Here is a 16,527-nt window from a genome sequence, read left to right as displayed (position 1 = left end):
CCATGTCTCAAGAAGTATACTAAGGAGTAGTATTAGTAGTAGTAGTAGTGTAGTAGCAATAGCTAAGGATTTCAGTGGATAGAGTATCTGGACTAGATCCAGGAAGGTTTGTATTTAATTCCAACCACAGATATTATTTGTGCAACCTGGGCAAGCCACTTAATCCTTATTTGCCTTACTTCCTCATCTGTAAAATGGGACTAAACTGAGGAAAGATAATGGTAAACACTTTAGTATTTTTGCCAAGAAAACCCATGAACAAAATAGGAATAGTCAACCAAACAACCAAACAACAGTAGTAGTACTAGAAGAAGTAATAGTAATAGTAGTAGTAGTAGTAGTAGTAGTAGTAGTAGTAGTAGTAGTAGTAGTAGTAGTAGTAATAGTGCCAGTGATGGTAATAGTAGTATTAACAGTAGTAGTAGAGATAGAAGTAGTAATAGTAGTAGTAGTAGTAGTAATAGTGCTAGTGATGTTAATGGTAGTATTAACAGTAGTAGTAGAGATAGAAGTAGTAGTAGTAGTAGTAATAGTAGCAGCAGCAGTAGTGGTGATAGTAGTAGTTAGTGATGGTAGCAGAATTAGAAATAGTAGTAGAAGTAGTAGTAGTAGTAGTAGAAGTAGTACTAAATTGTAATAGAAATAGTAGTAGTAGTAGAAGAATAGTAATAGCAGTAGAAATATGAAAAAAGCAATAGTAGAAATAATAGCAGAAATAGTAGTGCTGGTGGTAGTAGTAGTGATAGTAGAAACAGTGATAGTGGTGGTAGTAGTAATAATAGAAGAAGTAGTAGAAATAGAATAGTAGTAGTAGAAATAATAGAAATAGTAAGGGTGGTGTGGTGGTGGTGGTAAAAGTAGTAATGCTGGTGGTAATGGTAATAGAAGTAGTAGTGGTAGTCATGGTAGTAGTAGTGGTGGTGGTAGTAGCAGTAGCAGTAATAGTAGAAGTAGTAGTAGGAGGAGTAATGGTAATAATAGAAGTAGTAGTTGTAACAGAAGAAGTAGTAGTTATAATAGTAGTAATAGTAGAAGTAGTTGTAGCAGATGTAGTAGTGTTGGTGGTAGTGGTAGTAGTAGTAGTAGTAGTAGTAGTAGTAATAAAAGAACTAGTAGTTGTAATAAAAGAAGTAATAGTGATAATGGAATAGTAGCAGTAGAAATAGCAGTAGAAGTAATAATAGTAATAGTAGTAGCAACAGCAGAAGTAGTAATGCTAGCAGAAGTAGGAGTAGTGGTGACAGAAGTAGAAATGGTAGTAGTAAGAGCAGTAGTGGTATAGTAGTAGTAGAAATAGTGCTGGTGGTAGTAGTAATAGTAGTTGTAGAAGTAGTAGTAATAGAAGAAAAAAGTAGTAGTAGTAGTAGTAGAAGTGATAGTAGTAATAGAGGCAGTAGTGCTAGTTCTAGTGGTAGTGATAATATTAGTAGTAGAAGTAGCAATAGTAGTAATGGTGAAGGTAGTAGCAGAAGTAGTAGTAGTAATAGAAGAACAAGAACAAGAAGAACAAGAAGTGGTAGTAGTAGTAATAGTAGTAGTAGTAGTAGTAGAGGGGTGGTAGTAGTATTGGTGGTGGTAGTGATAATAGCAGTGTTGAGGTGGTAGAGATGGTGGTAGTAGAGGAAAGAGTAGTAGTAGTAATAGTGTAATAATAGTAAAAGTAATAGAAGTAACTACTAGTAGTAGTAGTAGTAGTAGTAGTAGTAGTAGTAGTAAATAACATTTATTTAGTGCTTACCATGTGCTAGCACTGAGCTAAACACTTTTTAATAATCTTGTTTGATCCTCACAACAATTCTGAGAGGTAGACTCTATTAGTGTTCCCATCTTACAAATAAGAAAAGTGTAGCAAACAAAGGCCAAATGACTTTACTGGAGTCACAGAGTTAATGAAGGTTTGAAGCCGGATTTAAACTTCATTCTTCCTGACTCCAGGTCCAGTGTACTATAACTTATCTGCTCTCATTGGTGAATAGAATTTTCCAGTGAGTAAATGTTACCAATGTAACTTAAGAAGTTCCCCAAAATACTAAGATGTTAGGTGATTTGCCTAGGATTGCATAGCCAATATGTATCAGAGGTTAATCAGAAAGTGGAGCCTTGATGTTTCATGCTATGTAAATGAACCTAGAAACTCCTTTGGCAACTCTAGAGGTGGAAAATAAAAGGAAGTTCTCTCTACACCTTTCTCTCTCCAAACCATATTTGGGAATTATGTGGATGGGAATCCCCCAGATAATAGGATAGTAATAAAAGCTTTTCTTGCTTGTCTACATGATCAAATTGCCACTTCTCTCAGTCTGTCTAAATTGCTTGTTTCCTGACAATCTATTCCTGACAATCTGAGTCAATTCCATTTCCTAGAGGTGCCTCTGATAGCAGTTTGAATACCAAAAGAATATAGAATCTTACATTTTCAAAATACTGTATGAGTAAAGACAGGGAGTTAGGTATAATCATCTAGATCCTCTAATAAGCCCTACCTGAGTTAGCTAGAGAAGATCCAAAATAGCTAAAAAAATAAAGGAATAATGACTCTTTATGATTTATAAAGAACTTTCCTTATTAACAACCCTTTAATATAGGCACTACAAGTATTAATATCCCCATTTTGCAGGTTGGAAAAACTGGGATAGGGGAGAAGTAAAACATAGTAAATGTCAGAACTAAGTTTAAGGTTTGTTTCCTTTGCTTGTCTGTTTTGATATATAGTAAGTGATATCATGATAAAATATAGTAATCTTATCTTGTGTGTGCTATTCAAATACACGGTGCTGAAGAGAAGTAACAATTGAGTGATAAAGACAGCATTAGATAATTATGCTGCTATTCTTCCTTTCTTTATCAGTAAGTTCAACCAGAAAGAGATTATTGTTTCATAAAACAAACCAAAAAACCTTCTTTGCCCCAAGACTGACTTTCTTTTGCATAGGCACATTCAGTAATTCATATATTTATCTAGTATTTATTAATCATTTGGTAATTCTATGAATGTGCAAGGCACTGTGCTCACTGCTTTAGAAATGTGAAGAAAAATAGCACAATCCTTGCCCTAGTGAAGTTGGGAGAGGAGAAAGTGTTACAAGGGAGGTCTAAACTATTGTGTTTGTTTAGAAGAAACCAGGATAATTTCTGGGATGGGAAGGCATTGTGCATGAGAAAGGATGTCAGCTGAACATCAAATGGGTAATAATTAGATATGTTTAACTAGGGAAGAAAGCGCATTGAAGACACGTGGGGAAAAATATGGAACATGCTTGGGGAATCACAGAAAGTCACCTTGTATAACTGATGTGTAGAAGAAAATAGTAGGAGATTCTTCATAAGATAGCTCCAAACTACCATTTTCAGCATTATTATACAGTACCCTCCTTCCCAAATTTTGTGAACTAGACACAGTAGTCTATGCACTATTTCTCACATTTCCAGTCTATCTTTGATCTCTATACCTTTACCCTGGTTGCTTCCCATCCCTGGAATTCATCCATTTCTACTCCTTTTAATTCCTGGTTTCTTTGAGGTCAGGTCATCTCCATAACATGAAATCTTTCCTCTCCCTTAACCTGCCAGTGCTGCCCCCTCTAAAAATCACACTGTTTATACATATTATGTATATATATATGTATATATATATATAGAGAGAGAGAGAGAGAGAGAGATATATATATATATAATTTATAATATATTTATTTGTATATTCATGTTTCATGTTATTCAAAAAAATATGTAAGCTCTGCAAAGACAGAAACTGTTTCACTTTTGTATTTGTATTTCCAGGTTATTGGTAATGTTTAATTGTTTGTCATACCTGACTCTTTGTGAACTCATTTGGGCTTTTCTTGGCAATGGTACTGGAGTAGTTTACTATTTCCTTCTCCATCTGGCACCTATTAAGTGTATAATAAATGACTGTCAATTGATTGAGATGAAGCTGTTACCGAAGGAAAGATTTGAATGTTTAGTAGATTACTTTGAACCATTGTATCCTATTTGAACTCTATTGAAGTAGATGATAGGGAACCATTCAAACAAGGAGTGTCACTTGAATGATGCTTTAGGTCTAGGAGAGTTAATTTGGCATTAATATATTGTATATATTAGAAGAAACAGAATAAGACAGATGAGGGAAACCAGTTGCAAAAAATCTAGATAAAATCTAAATTTGGTAGTGAAAGTAGAGAGAAGGGAAAGGATACAAAGAGATACTGCAAGGGTAGAAGCATCAGGAATCACTGAATATCATGGGTTAGAAAGAAGAAGCAGCACAATATTACTGAGGTACTTCAAGTCTAGACAAGCAAGATCATTGTGGAATCATAGACAAAAATGGGAAAATAAGTAGAAGAAAATGGCTTTGGAGGTAAAATTAAAAATTCAATTTTGGACACATTAAATTTGAGGTACCAGTAGACCATCCAAGGGAATTAAAAATGTTAAACTAGAGTCCAATAAAGAGGTGTTCAAGCAGTGTGTGTGCATATAACATAAATCATATACATATATATATATATATATATATATATATATATATATCAACACATGTGAATCATCCTTATAACTAGATGGAACCATGATAATGAATGAAGTTACCATAGAGAATAAGAATAAAGAGAAAATATTCACAAAACAGAACCATGAAGAACACCAAAATTTACAGAGTAGCAAAAGAACTGAAAATTAAAGAGACTAAAAGGGAATGAATAGAGACATGGGCAAGAACAGATGTGTACCAGTACTATTCTACAAGATAGAACATGAGAGTGAAGCATTGCAGAAGACCAGGAAGGACAAGTTTTTTGAGTAGGAGAATGCATCAACTAGTTGAATGATGCAATATTTTAAATCCAGTACTTCTTGGTCCATCCAGAAGACTGATCTAAGTGCTTGCTGTTATTAGCAAGACTGTATGAGGCAGAAATTGGTGATAATGACTGAATTGTTCAAAATCTCATATTATACAGTCATTTTCAAAATCCTCCCTTTTTCTATTAGTCACTACTTAGTGCAAAATTCTGCTTTCAATGAATGCTTTCTTTTTCTTCCCTGTAGAAATAGGCCTTAGTATTTGAGTCAACAATTTCTAGTTGGACAGTAGATATATTTCCACTGCACACTCTTCCTGCTCTAGTATTTTCATATTCCAAGACAGTGATTAATTTAAAATTTGCTTTCATCAAATTGGCAAATTCTACTTTCATAAAAACCAAATCAGTTAAAGATTTTTGCAGTGAAGGTTCACAAAAAACAAAACTAGATTCAGTTAGGCAGAGATGGAGATGCCTCTGGAAGAACCATCACAATGACCACCCAAGGAGAACCCCAAGTGCAGTTCAAACTTGTATTAGTTGGTGATGGAGTTACTGGAAAAACATTTGTAAAAGGTCACTTGACGTGAATTTGAGAAGAAGTATGTAGCCACCTTGGGAGTTGAAGTACATTCTCTCATGTTCCATACTAACAGAGGTCCCATTAAATTCAATGTATGGAATACAGCTGGCCAAGACAAATTTGGTGGTCTGAGAGACAGTTATTACATCCAAGATCAGTTTGATGTAACATCAAGAGTGACTTACAAGAATGTACCTAACTGGCATCTGGTACGAATATGTGAAAATATCCCTATAGTGTTGTGTGGCAACAAAGTGGATATTAAGGACAGAAAAGTCAAGGAGAAATCAATTGTCTTCCATAGGAAGAAGAATCTCCAATACTATGACATTTCAGTCAAAAGCAACTACAACTTTGAGAAGCCCTTCCTTTGGCTTGATAGAAAACTTATTGAAGACCCTAATTTGGAGTTTGTTGCCATGCCTGCTCTTGCACCCCCCAGAGGTTGTCATGGACCCAGCACTGGCAGCACAGTATGAGCAGGACTTACAGATTGCTCAGACAACTGTGCTCCCTGATGAAGATGATGATCTGTAAGGGAATGAAGCTAGAGCCCAGTGTCAGAGATCTAGGGAACTGTCCTTTGATGTCAGTGGTATAGCATGTCTGCCACTTTATTATATAGCTGAGCAGAATATGTGCTTAATCTTTGGGATGCTGAAGGAGATGAATGTGCTTCAGAGTGAATGTGGCAGTTTAAATATATATATATATATATATACATATATATATATATAATTCATATTTTGGACCTGTGTATTTACCTATTTTGTACCACAATTACATCCCCTTAAGTTTCAAATATAAGAATGCTGCAGTCTCGTCAACAATATTCAGTGGTGAATGTTGTTTGTTACTATCATTCCCATTCCTTTTTCATTTAGATCATAATAAAGTTGTATTTCAAATATCTAAAAAAAACTACTTGCAGTGAAGGATTATAAGGATGATGGAGTCTTTTAAAAATCATATATGATAGATTAAAGGTTCATTGGGGGAACAATTTGCCTAGATTTCTTTCTCTGATCATGATAGTTTCAAATTTTAAAGCAAAAAGTAAGTTTCCTAAGATGCCCCCCAAAACCTTTGGTTTCACATGGACTTGGTCTGATCCTGGAGGTCTAATCCAAGGAAAGTCAATTTGTCTCCTTCATTCATTGAAAAACTAGGGAAATGTCTAAAATAGAATTAGGTCATAGAATTACAGTTCTAAACTAAAAGTAATGGCAAAGTCAAGATAGTCCAACCCCTGAATTTTATAGATGAGGAAACTGAAGTTCAAGAAGACTAAATGACTTGCCTGAGATTACACAGGTTGTATCAAAGGCGGAATTCAAAGCCAAATGTTCTGGCAACAGAGGCAGTTTTTCTATCATACTGTTTCTGTTTACATTTCCCCAAACTGGGGTAAAGGGTCTTCAACTTCAATACAGGCATTGAATGTACTAGATGCATATTGGATATTAGAATGACTATTTCCTATAAGAATAAAAGGCATGAGATACTAAGGACTCACAAAAGCCTATAAATAGATACAGAAACATAATATATTCAAAAACCCCTAAGGTTAGCAGAGCAGGATTGAAATTGAGTTTGATACTGGAGTGACCCTTTGGTGTCATAGTCCTTTTTGCCAGTAACCTAAACACTCACTCCAAAATTAGTAGTGCCCCCCTGTGGCTCAGATTACCCCCCAGAAAATATATCTATTTTGGCATCTGTTGATCAAGGTTTATCCCTTGCTTCAATCCCGACTATTAGAGCATTTTAAGTTTGTTGTTTAAGATTATATGATCATGGCTAAGTAACTTGCCCAGGGTCTCACAGCTAGTAAATATCTGAGGTTGATTATAAACTTCACTTTCTCTCTTTAAGTTTGTTGTTTGCCATTCATTCTTGAAGAGTACCATGACACCGAGAGGTCATGACATGTAAGTTAATTAGATTTAAGTGAGGCAGGGCTGTGCAAAGTCATCATCCTCACTCTCTCCTCCATTGTGATCTATGCCTAATGGTAAGGCATAGAAAGCATGAATGGAGACAGTCCTGGATGCAGTAAGATGATGTTCAGAAACTTTGTTAGTATCATCTTTCTCCTTGGAGCAAAAAGTCACAGAAAAAAATATTTTCCCTAAAATTTGGGTTACTTAACCTTTGAAAAATGCTCATTTTGGAGTTATCAATAAGAGAACTCCTAAAGTTAATGCTATTCAAGAAACCTCCTTTCCTTGGCTAGAAGGCTGGATTTTGACATCAGTCTGTCTCAGAACTGAAGATCCTACTCCACTCCATCTTCTATTTATGGGAGGCTGTGTTCCAGAACAGTGTTGAACTTCCTTTTCAGGGAAGTGTCTACCATAACCATTTAATTCTGCCCTAAGTTGCCATTCAGTTTTCCCAAAGGAGAAAAGGGAAGAAATTATGCATTGGCACACACACACACACACACACACACACACACACACACAAAACAGTCATGCTATTGTGCCATTTGATTCTCAATCATTCATCAGGAAGCAAGGTCAATCTCTGAACTCCATATAATATAGTAGCAGTGAATGTCACATTCCATTGGACCTGAAACTGAGTTGCCACTAAAAAAATGACTTATGTAGTAGAATTTTATCCAGTTGATTAGGAGAATATCTTGGATTGATAATTTTGGGGGCAGCTAGGAGGGGCAGTGCATAGAGCACTAGCCTTGGAGTCAGGAGCACCTGAGTTCAAATCTGACCTCAGTCACTTAATAATTGCCTAGCTGTGTGACTTTGGGCAAGTCACTTAACCCCATTGCCTTAAATAAATAGAAATGGAAAAAAAAAGAAAAGAAAATATTTTTGGAATTTTATGTGAATTCAGAAAACAAGGAGTTAGATTGTTATTTTATCAATTATTTATCTCATTATTTAAGGTAATTATCTGATGACCAGAGTTCAGATTGTTTTACCTGATGTTTATAGCTCCTAATAACTTGGGACCACCTTTTTTAGCATTATGTAATATAGCTGTCCACTCTATCCCCTTCATTCCAGCAAAACTAGATTACTCAAAACCTCAAAACCGTGCTCTTCTTGTTCTTGTTCTTGTTCTTGATCTTCTTCTTCATCATCATCACTAGCATTTATATGATGCTTTAAGATTAACAAAGCACTTTATAAATACCATCTCCTTTCATCTTCACAACAATCTTGGGAAGTGTTATCATTACTCCATTTTGTAGATGAAGAAATTGAGACAAGTAGAGGTTAAAAGACTTACCCAAGGTCACACAGCTATTAAATGTCTGAGACTGAATTTTAATTCAAGTCTTAAAGATTCAAGATCCAATGTTCTATTCACTGCTACCTGAAATGTTCGTACTCTTCTTCTTTACCTGTTGAATTCCTTCTTATTCTATAAAAATCTGACCACATCCTCCATGAGTCTTTCTTCATTCTCTTCCTCTCAAAAATAATTACTTTTTCCCCTTAGGTTATGCCTATCACTTTTTCTACACCTCCATCATGAATTATTTCTTCTGGGTATCCCAAAGTCTGAAAAGTTAGCTGTAGGTTATATTTACCAATTTACTTACATAAATGTAGAAAAGAAAATTTGAGAGGAAAATAGCTATCAAGATTTTATTCTTGCCTCCCCTCCCATTTATTAACTGGAAACACCCAGCAGATTTGAAGAGTGTGAAGGAAACGATGCAATATAACTTGAACTTCCCCAATGAATTTTTTAGGTGTTTTTTTGCAAGGCAAACGGGGTTAAGTGGCTTGCCCAAGGCCACGCAACTAGGTAATTAATTAAATGTCTGAGACAGGATTTGAAGCCAGGTACTCCTGCCTCCAGGGCCGGTGCTTTATCCACTGAGCCACCTAGCCACCCCACCCTCCCCAATGAATTTTCAAGGGAATATAAGTTTTTCTCAGGAATTGACTAGTATCAATAGAGAATTTCTAATCCCAAACAAATAAAATAAAGATTTATGAGAGAGATATTGACCCTATTCACAGAAAAAGTCAGACAAAAATACAAATTTTAATTAGCTGATTGGATGACTTGTGTTGCACAAAAGTTTATCCCATTTGTAGAATCTGGTAGCCTATCTCCTTATGTAGACTGCTGTAAGAAATTTAGGCAAACATGAGGCGACTTGCTTGAACTAATGTAAAGAGAATTAATCAAAAACATAATATACACAGGGATTATAATGATGTATGTGGAAAGAATAACAGCAAAACAGTCTAATTCAAATATTGTGAAACTATAATGATCCTATTTCTTTGCAAAGTTGGATAACTATAGGTGTTAAGCACTCCATACAAGTAACATTATACATTTTCAATACATTGGTTATTTTACTGAATTTTTTTCTTTATTATTAAGGAATAGCTTTCAGGAAGGGAGAAGATGGATATATTAATGAATGTAGGTACATTGAAAACAATGTCAATACAAATTTAATGAAAAACTTATCATTAACATTTATATAGCATTTACTAGTTGTTATGCAGTATGTTAAGTACATTGCAATTATTATTTCATTTGATTTCACAACTCTCAGAAATAGGCACTACTACTATCTTCATTTTACAGCTCAGGAAATTGAGGTAAGCAGCAGCTAAATGAATTGCCAAGGGTCACAGTGCCTAGTAAGTATCTGGGGAAAAAAAAGCCTTGTATAAATGGAAAGATTGGTCAAAGAGATTATTGAGAAGTTCTGTATCAGGCTAAGAGGTAAATACTTTTTGAACACTGGAATAAAATGTATGAATTCTCATTAATAATAAAAGTTGGAAAACCAGTTAGTATGCTATTATTAGTCCAAGAGAAAGGTGAGGAGGACTTGAATGGAAGTGGTGACAGTATGAGTGAAAAGATGATCACAAGAAAAGATAAGAGACACAGTATAAAGGATGAATCAATTAGAAAATCAAGATGATACTGTGCTAGGTTCTGAGGATATGAATATGAAGAACAACAAGGATCCTCATGTATACAAAGCATAATACATGTTAGAAAAATTAGGTGCATAGAAAATATAAAAAGGAATGACAAATGTTTAAGGAGAAAAATTCCAATTTATTTCATAGAGTACAAAAAATCTGCAATGCTCTAAACCTAGTCAAAGGAAACACATATAACCACTAAGAACCTAGAAATAGGGGGCGGCTAGGTGGCATAGTGGATAAAGCACCGGCCTTGGAGTCAGGAGGACCTGGGTTCAAATCCGGCCTCAGACACTTACTAATTACCTAGTGGTGTGGCCTTAGGCAAGCCACTTAACCCCATTTGCCTTGCCAAAAAAAAAAAACCTAAAAAAAAAGAACCTAGAAATATCCTTGAAGGTAGCAATATTATCACTGGAACCACAGAAATCTAAGTAGAATATAAGCACATAAGAATATATGTATGTGTATGTATATACATATATTTGTATACATACATACACATGGATGTACACACACAACCACTAATCCCTCTATTTTGTGCTACATTTCTCTAAACATCTGGACTGTTCTATATGTTGCTGAAGGATTCAACTAATATCTCAATAAACCTAGAAATTTAATTACAAATGTATATAAGGTATCATTCCTACTATGATTTCTCTTTCCTCTCTTCCTAGTCTTACTTTTATAATTAACCATTTCAACTTTACATTGTTTTCCACTCTCAAATTCCCATTGAGTTATTCCTTTACTTAGGAAGCCTCATAGTACTTACCTATCTCCCCCCACCCCAGGATAAAATATAAACATGTTTGTCATTTAAGTTTTTCCTTAATCTGACTTAAATCTAGAACTCATATCACTTGCCCTTATGTATTCCAAACAACTTGCTGACTTGCTATTTTCCCAAAAATAGAATGTATGGGGAGGGGATGGGCTTCCTGGACTTTGCAAACTCTGACCCTATACCTGGAGAATGGCACTTCCTTACTGCCTTAGAGTTCCTAGCTTGCTCTCTCTCTCTCTCTCTCTCTCTCTCTCTGTTTTAAATAAAATTGGTTTCTTTTTTTTTTTTAATTTTATTCAGTCAGGCAATTATTAAATGTCTGAGGTCAGATTTGACCCCAGGTCCTCCTGACTCCAGGACTGGTGCTCTATCCACTGCACCACCTAGCTGCCCCACGAACTTTCTTTAAGGAATCACTTCACACAGGAAAACTTTCTTGATCTTCTAGTTGTTAACAAAGCCAAAAATTACTTTTGTGTTTTAAATGTATCTATCCTTGTATCTTTAGTTCCCTCTAATTTGTATCTAAGTCCCTCAAAGGCAATAACTGTTTTGGTTTTATCATTTTTTTAAAATTCTAATGTTGAGTACTATTCCCAGTACTAAAAGCATGCTTAAATATTTTCTTAAATCATTTTAGGAGTAATCAATAGATCTAAAATAGCAAATATATTTCTGTCCTATCATGCATTGACTCAATTACTTTAGCACTTGTCTTTTTTCATTACTTTTTAAAAATTTAATATACATCTATTTACATTCCTTCCCACTAACCCTCCCTCACTGAGAATGAAAAAAAGAAAAACAAAACTATTTGTAGCACAGCTGCATAGTTAAGCAAGCAAAATTTCTGCTTGCAAATATGTATATTTCATTCCATATCTTGAATTCATCATTTTTAGTCAATTAGGAGTGTTGCAGGTTCTTGAAATGGGGAGCAGAATAGTGGAAACAGTATTTTCTGAAGATCAACATGTCAATATAATAAGGGATGACTTAGACAGGGAACAGGGAGAACCAAAGAACTAGACTCTGTACTGGGAGGAGGAAATCATGAGTAGAAATGGCACAGGGGGTGAGAGATGCTGAAAAAGGACTAGGAAGTCATGGGGGAGGGCGGGGAGTGGAAGGGGCAAAGGGGAAGTGGCAGGCATCCAAAGGTAAGTATCATATGCCTAGAACCACAGCAGAATGATGGTCTCATCAAAATATTGAAGGCTCAGGTGCTATAATCTTTCCATAAAGAGCATTAGAATGGAAGACTCACTAAACAAGAAAGTATTCATGCTTTAATACAAGGTTATTTGTGTTCACATCAAACATTAGTTTGCTATTTGTTCTCTTGTGAAAAGGGAGGCTTTAAAACAGATATTTTCTTCAACTTGTTTTACTGGTATGACCCAGATATAAATATTATGGCAATAGCCCATGAAGTAGGAGTGTAATTTATACTAACTGAAAAGCAGTGAGAGAGAAGCATCAAACCCAATATCCCTTATACAAGTGTCAGGTTGCCATAGCAACCGACTGAGTCACCAATGCAAAAAAGAAAAGTTGAACTATGACTAGTCTGACATTCTGTGACATTCTCTTATTTTAGTTTTAGCCCTAATGATGTCTTCAGTTGGAATGATAGAAAGGAGAGGCCATGACCTCTTTATTAAACCTGCAGCAGTCGCAACATGCTCTGTCTCTAGCTTAATGAATTTGAATTTCTGTGTGCAAATTCAGAGTCAGAGACAAGCAAGCATTTGAGGAATTTTTCTGATTCACATTAGACTTGTTGATGCCAATGTTCCTTTAATATGGTGCCTCCTGTTCTAAATTAAGAGAGCTATTCAGCAGATGGGCACTGAGCAAACAAAGCATAAAGAAAAGAAAGAAATGGAAAGAAAATAACAAGAGTTCAGATAACTCTTTAATGAAGAAATAGAAATGGTTACAAATAGTCATCCAGCTATTATTCCCAAAGACAGGAGACTGCAAAGAATATTGGCCAAAATAAAAGAAGTCTCTCTGCAAAGTGTGGTCTTTGCTTCATTATCCAAAATTATTTATATCCTTTAGTGTAATAGGCATACTTGATCATTTTTCTTTTAAAATGCTGTTAATAACTTTTGCTTCATATGAGTTAACATATTGTATCAGTTAATTAATAATAACTGAGGAAACAGTAAGCAAAAGTAATTTATTAGCTAGGCAGACAAAATAAACTGGGCAGTAAACTCCCTAGTCAGTCTTTTTTTTCCTTAGTCATTTCATCTTTCCTCCATCACAATATGTAAAGCATGTTGCAAATCTTGAAGTGCTATATAAATGAGGGCTATTATCATTACTATTAATGCTTTCATATCACTATTTTTCACTAATATATCCCTCCATTCTCCCCACCCCAGAAGCCATATATTATTTAAGAAGAGCCAAAAGAAGAAAGATTAAAATGGTTCGGAAAACAACATGCCTGAAAGTATATGTAGTATTCCATATCCATAGTCTTTCACTTCCGACAAAAATGTCAGCTTTGATGATTATATACAACATTTAGTTTCTTCTTGTTCTCTCCATTTATAGTGTTGTAGTTATTATGTATAATGTTTTTCTGGTTCTGCTTGCTTCACTTTGGATTAGTTCATATGTCTTGCCATGCTTCTGGATATTTTTATTCTAGATATATTCAATGTTTCCTATACATTTGTAGTACTGCATTAAATTATATGCCATACTCATATATGACAATTTGGTTGATCATTCCCTAATCATTGGGAATCTACTTTATTTCCAATACTTTACCACTACAAAAAGTGTGTTGTTATAAATATTTTTTGAATATGTGGATTTTTTTTTCAATGTTTAACCTCATAGGTATATATCCACCCATAGGATCTCTAGGTTGGGAGGTACAGACATTTTACTTGCTCTCTTAGAATTAGATCCAATCGTTATTCCAAAAAATTAAGCCAATTCTCAGTTCCAGAAACAATATCTTGGTAGACTATTCTTTCTAGGACGACCTGGGGCAGTTTTCAACTAAAGTAGAAAACATGATTCTAGCATTAAATGAATTTAAAATATGAACTAAGTAAAGGAAGAAAATTAACAAGTAGAAAGGCATTGAAAAGAACAGATAATACAAACATAAAAGTACACATGTAATCAAATGAGGCTAAGCCAAGTATAGATGCTAAGAACTAAACAGTTGACAATTCTGAATTAGCAAGCTGGCACAAGTGTCAGTGTTCCATTTTCACATGGCCTTACCTAGCACCTGAGTGGTTTGCAAATCTTTCGGGTTTTTTTCAATTAGGACTTGACTGCTAAGATGGCTGTGTGTGTCAAGATAATGGAAAGAAATAAGGACAGAAGCTAGAGTTTTTAAAAGGGGGGAGGGCAAGACCTGGTTGAGGTATATGAGTAAATTGAATTAAAATAGAATTGATCTTAGTAAGTGGAGTTATTCTTATTGTAATTAATGAAACAAAATATGGGGAATTCTCTTCATTGGACTATCACTCAGAAAACTGTAACTGATAAAAAAAAATATTGACTTTATTGAGTGTTACATAGAAGAGGGTAAGGTTTAAATGGAAGATTAAATTATGGGCCACTGTAAGAGATAGGAAGGAAAAATTGAATTTTGATTTCTCAAAGAAACCTTGTACCATTTATGGAAAAAATGGATCTGGCATAGAGAAGGATATGGGTCATTTTAATCAACATGTCTATTACTGTTATGATGCCATGACCTTTTAAAGATCTTGACCTTCTATCTGTTTGGAAATGAGGATATAATCATTTCTTCTTTTTCATTTTCTCAAGGTAGGACCTAAAAATTACTGTGAATGGATTGAGGAAGATGTTTTTAGTTTTTGCTGAGTACCTATTGATAGTGGACATTTCCTGTGACCCCCCAGATTTAGCACTTAGGTTAGAAATAAGAAGGTACAATCTCCATTACTGCACTGGGGTGGGGAGCAGGTTTTAAAGAAATTAGATAATTACATGAACTGACTAGACCAGAAATAATGAGCAAAACTAAAACAGTCATAATTCTCCTGAGGTCTCACATTTTTCTCTTGGCTTCCTTCCTAGCAGGTGGAACAGCAGCTGGCAACAGTATTCTAAAGCAAGAAAATCCAGACAAATTTCTCTGTCTCTTTCTCTTAGATTCTGCAAAATTAACTATTTATTCAATCAAGTTTAGTCTCTCAACAAATCAAATGTCCACTGCCTTAAAAGATCCCAATTTTTAAAATTACCTTTAATAGATTTAGTTGCAAAACATGGACAATGATAGTGTAAGGTGAGTATTACCCATGTAGATTATTTATGTCTACATGGCTTGTCTAAATGCAACTCTTAGGGAGGCTGAAGATGATCTGCAGTCTTGCCTAACTCTCTTCAAGGTCAATTATGATTTTTGCCTTGAGAGGGCAAAGAGAAGCAGTCATGGAACTGGCCATTCTGTTCTTGAGGATATGATCAAGGAGTATTAAGTTAAAATTTTACCTATCGTTGCTCTTTACAAAAGAAAAACCACTAACTTCCTGGTCAGTATCTCAAGGGGTAAAAGATAACTTTTAACTGATAGTTTGACTTCTTTTGACCAATATTGATGATGTTTGTCCCTCTGTTCTTAAGAAAGACCATCCTATTAGGGAAGTGATGCTGTGATGCACATGATTTGGATCTGAGTGAGGGGGTGTTGGGCTAAGTCACCAGTCTCACTTTCTCCTCTGGAACCATGTGGGATCAGTAGTCAGATAAGAATCAGGAGGACTAGAGATGACTCTGGATGTGAGGTGACCAGGATTAGGCGATTGCCCAAGGTTACACTGTAAGTGTCAAGTGTCTAAGGTCAGATTTGAACTCAGGTCCTCCTGACTCTAAGGCTGGGACTCTAGCAAGTCCATCAAAATAGTGAATAATGATTAAACCCATTTATACAGGTAAATGGGAAAAACAAATAGGAGAACTTATATAGATTAGAATATACCAGAAAATATACAAAATAAATGAGCTCTCACATTAAGAGTAAGATATTTCAGCTAAAACAATAGAAAGATGCCCCAAACAGGAAATCAAGGACATGTTAGTTTATTTTATTTTATTTTATGTTTAAATTAACAAAAATCTATTCTCATTCTCTCTCTCTCTCTCTCTCTCTCTCTCTCTCTCTCTCTCTCTCTCTCTCTCTCTCTCCCCCTACCTTCTCCCCAACCTTGAAAAATAAGAATTGAAACAAAACTCTGGTAATAAATTTGCATAACCAAGCCAAATTGTATTGGTCACATCTAAAATTGAGTTGTCTCATTTCTGACCCCAGTTGCAGCTAGGTGGCACAGGGGACAGAGCACTGGCCTTGGAATCAGGAGGACCTGAGTTCAAATCACGTCTCAGACACCTAATAATTAC

The 16,527-nt window shown here is 35.1% G+C and overlaps 1 pseudogene; it reads left to right on the top strand.

Moving 5' to 3' along the window:
- The first annotated feature begins 5,299 nt into the window (after positions 1-5,299).
- LOC141502438 (GTP-binding nuclear protein Ran pseudogene) lies at positions 5,300-5,925 on the top strand (annotated as a pseudogene).
- Positions 5,926-16,527: the final 10,602 nt, after the last annotated feature.

The sequence above is a fragment of the Macrotis lagotis genome, chromosome X (genome assembly GCF_037893015.1).
Source record: "Macrotis lagotis isolate mMagLag1 chromosome X, bilby.v1.9.chrom.fasta, whole genome shotgun sequence".
In the NCBI taxonomy this organism is placed as follows: Eukaryota; Metazoa; Chordata; class Mammalia; order Peramelemorphia; family Peramelidae; genus Macrotis; species Macrotis lagotis.
Note: the sequence above shows the minus strand (reverse complement) of the source record. Positions and strands in the feature narration are given on the sequence as shown.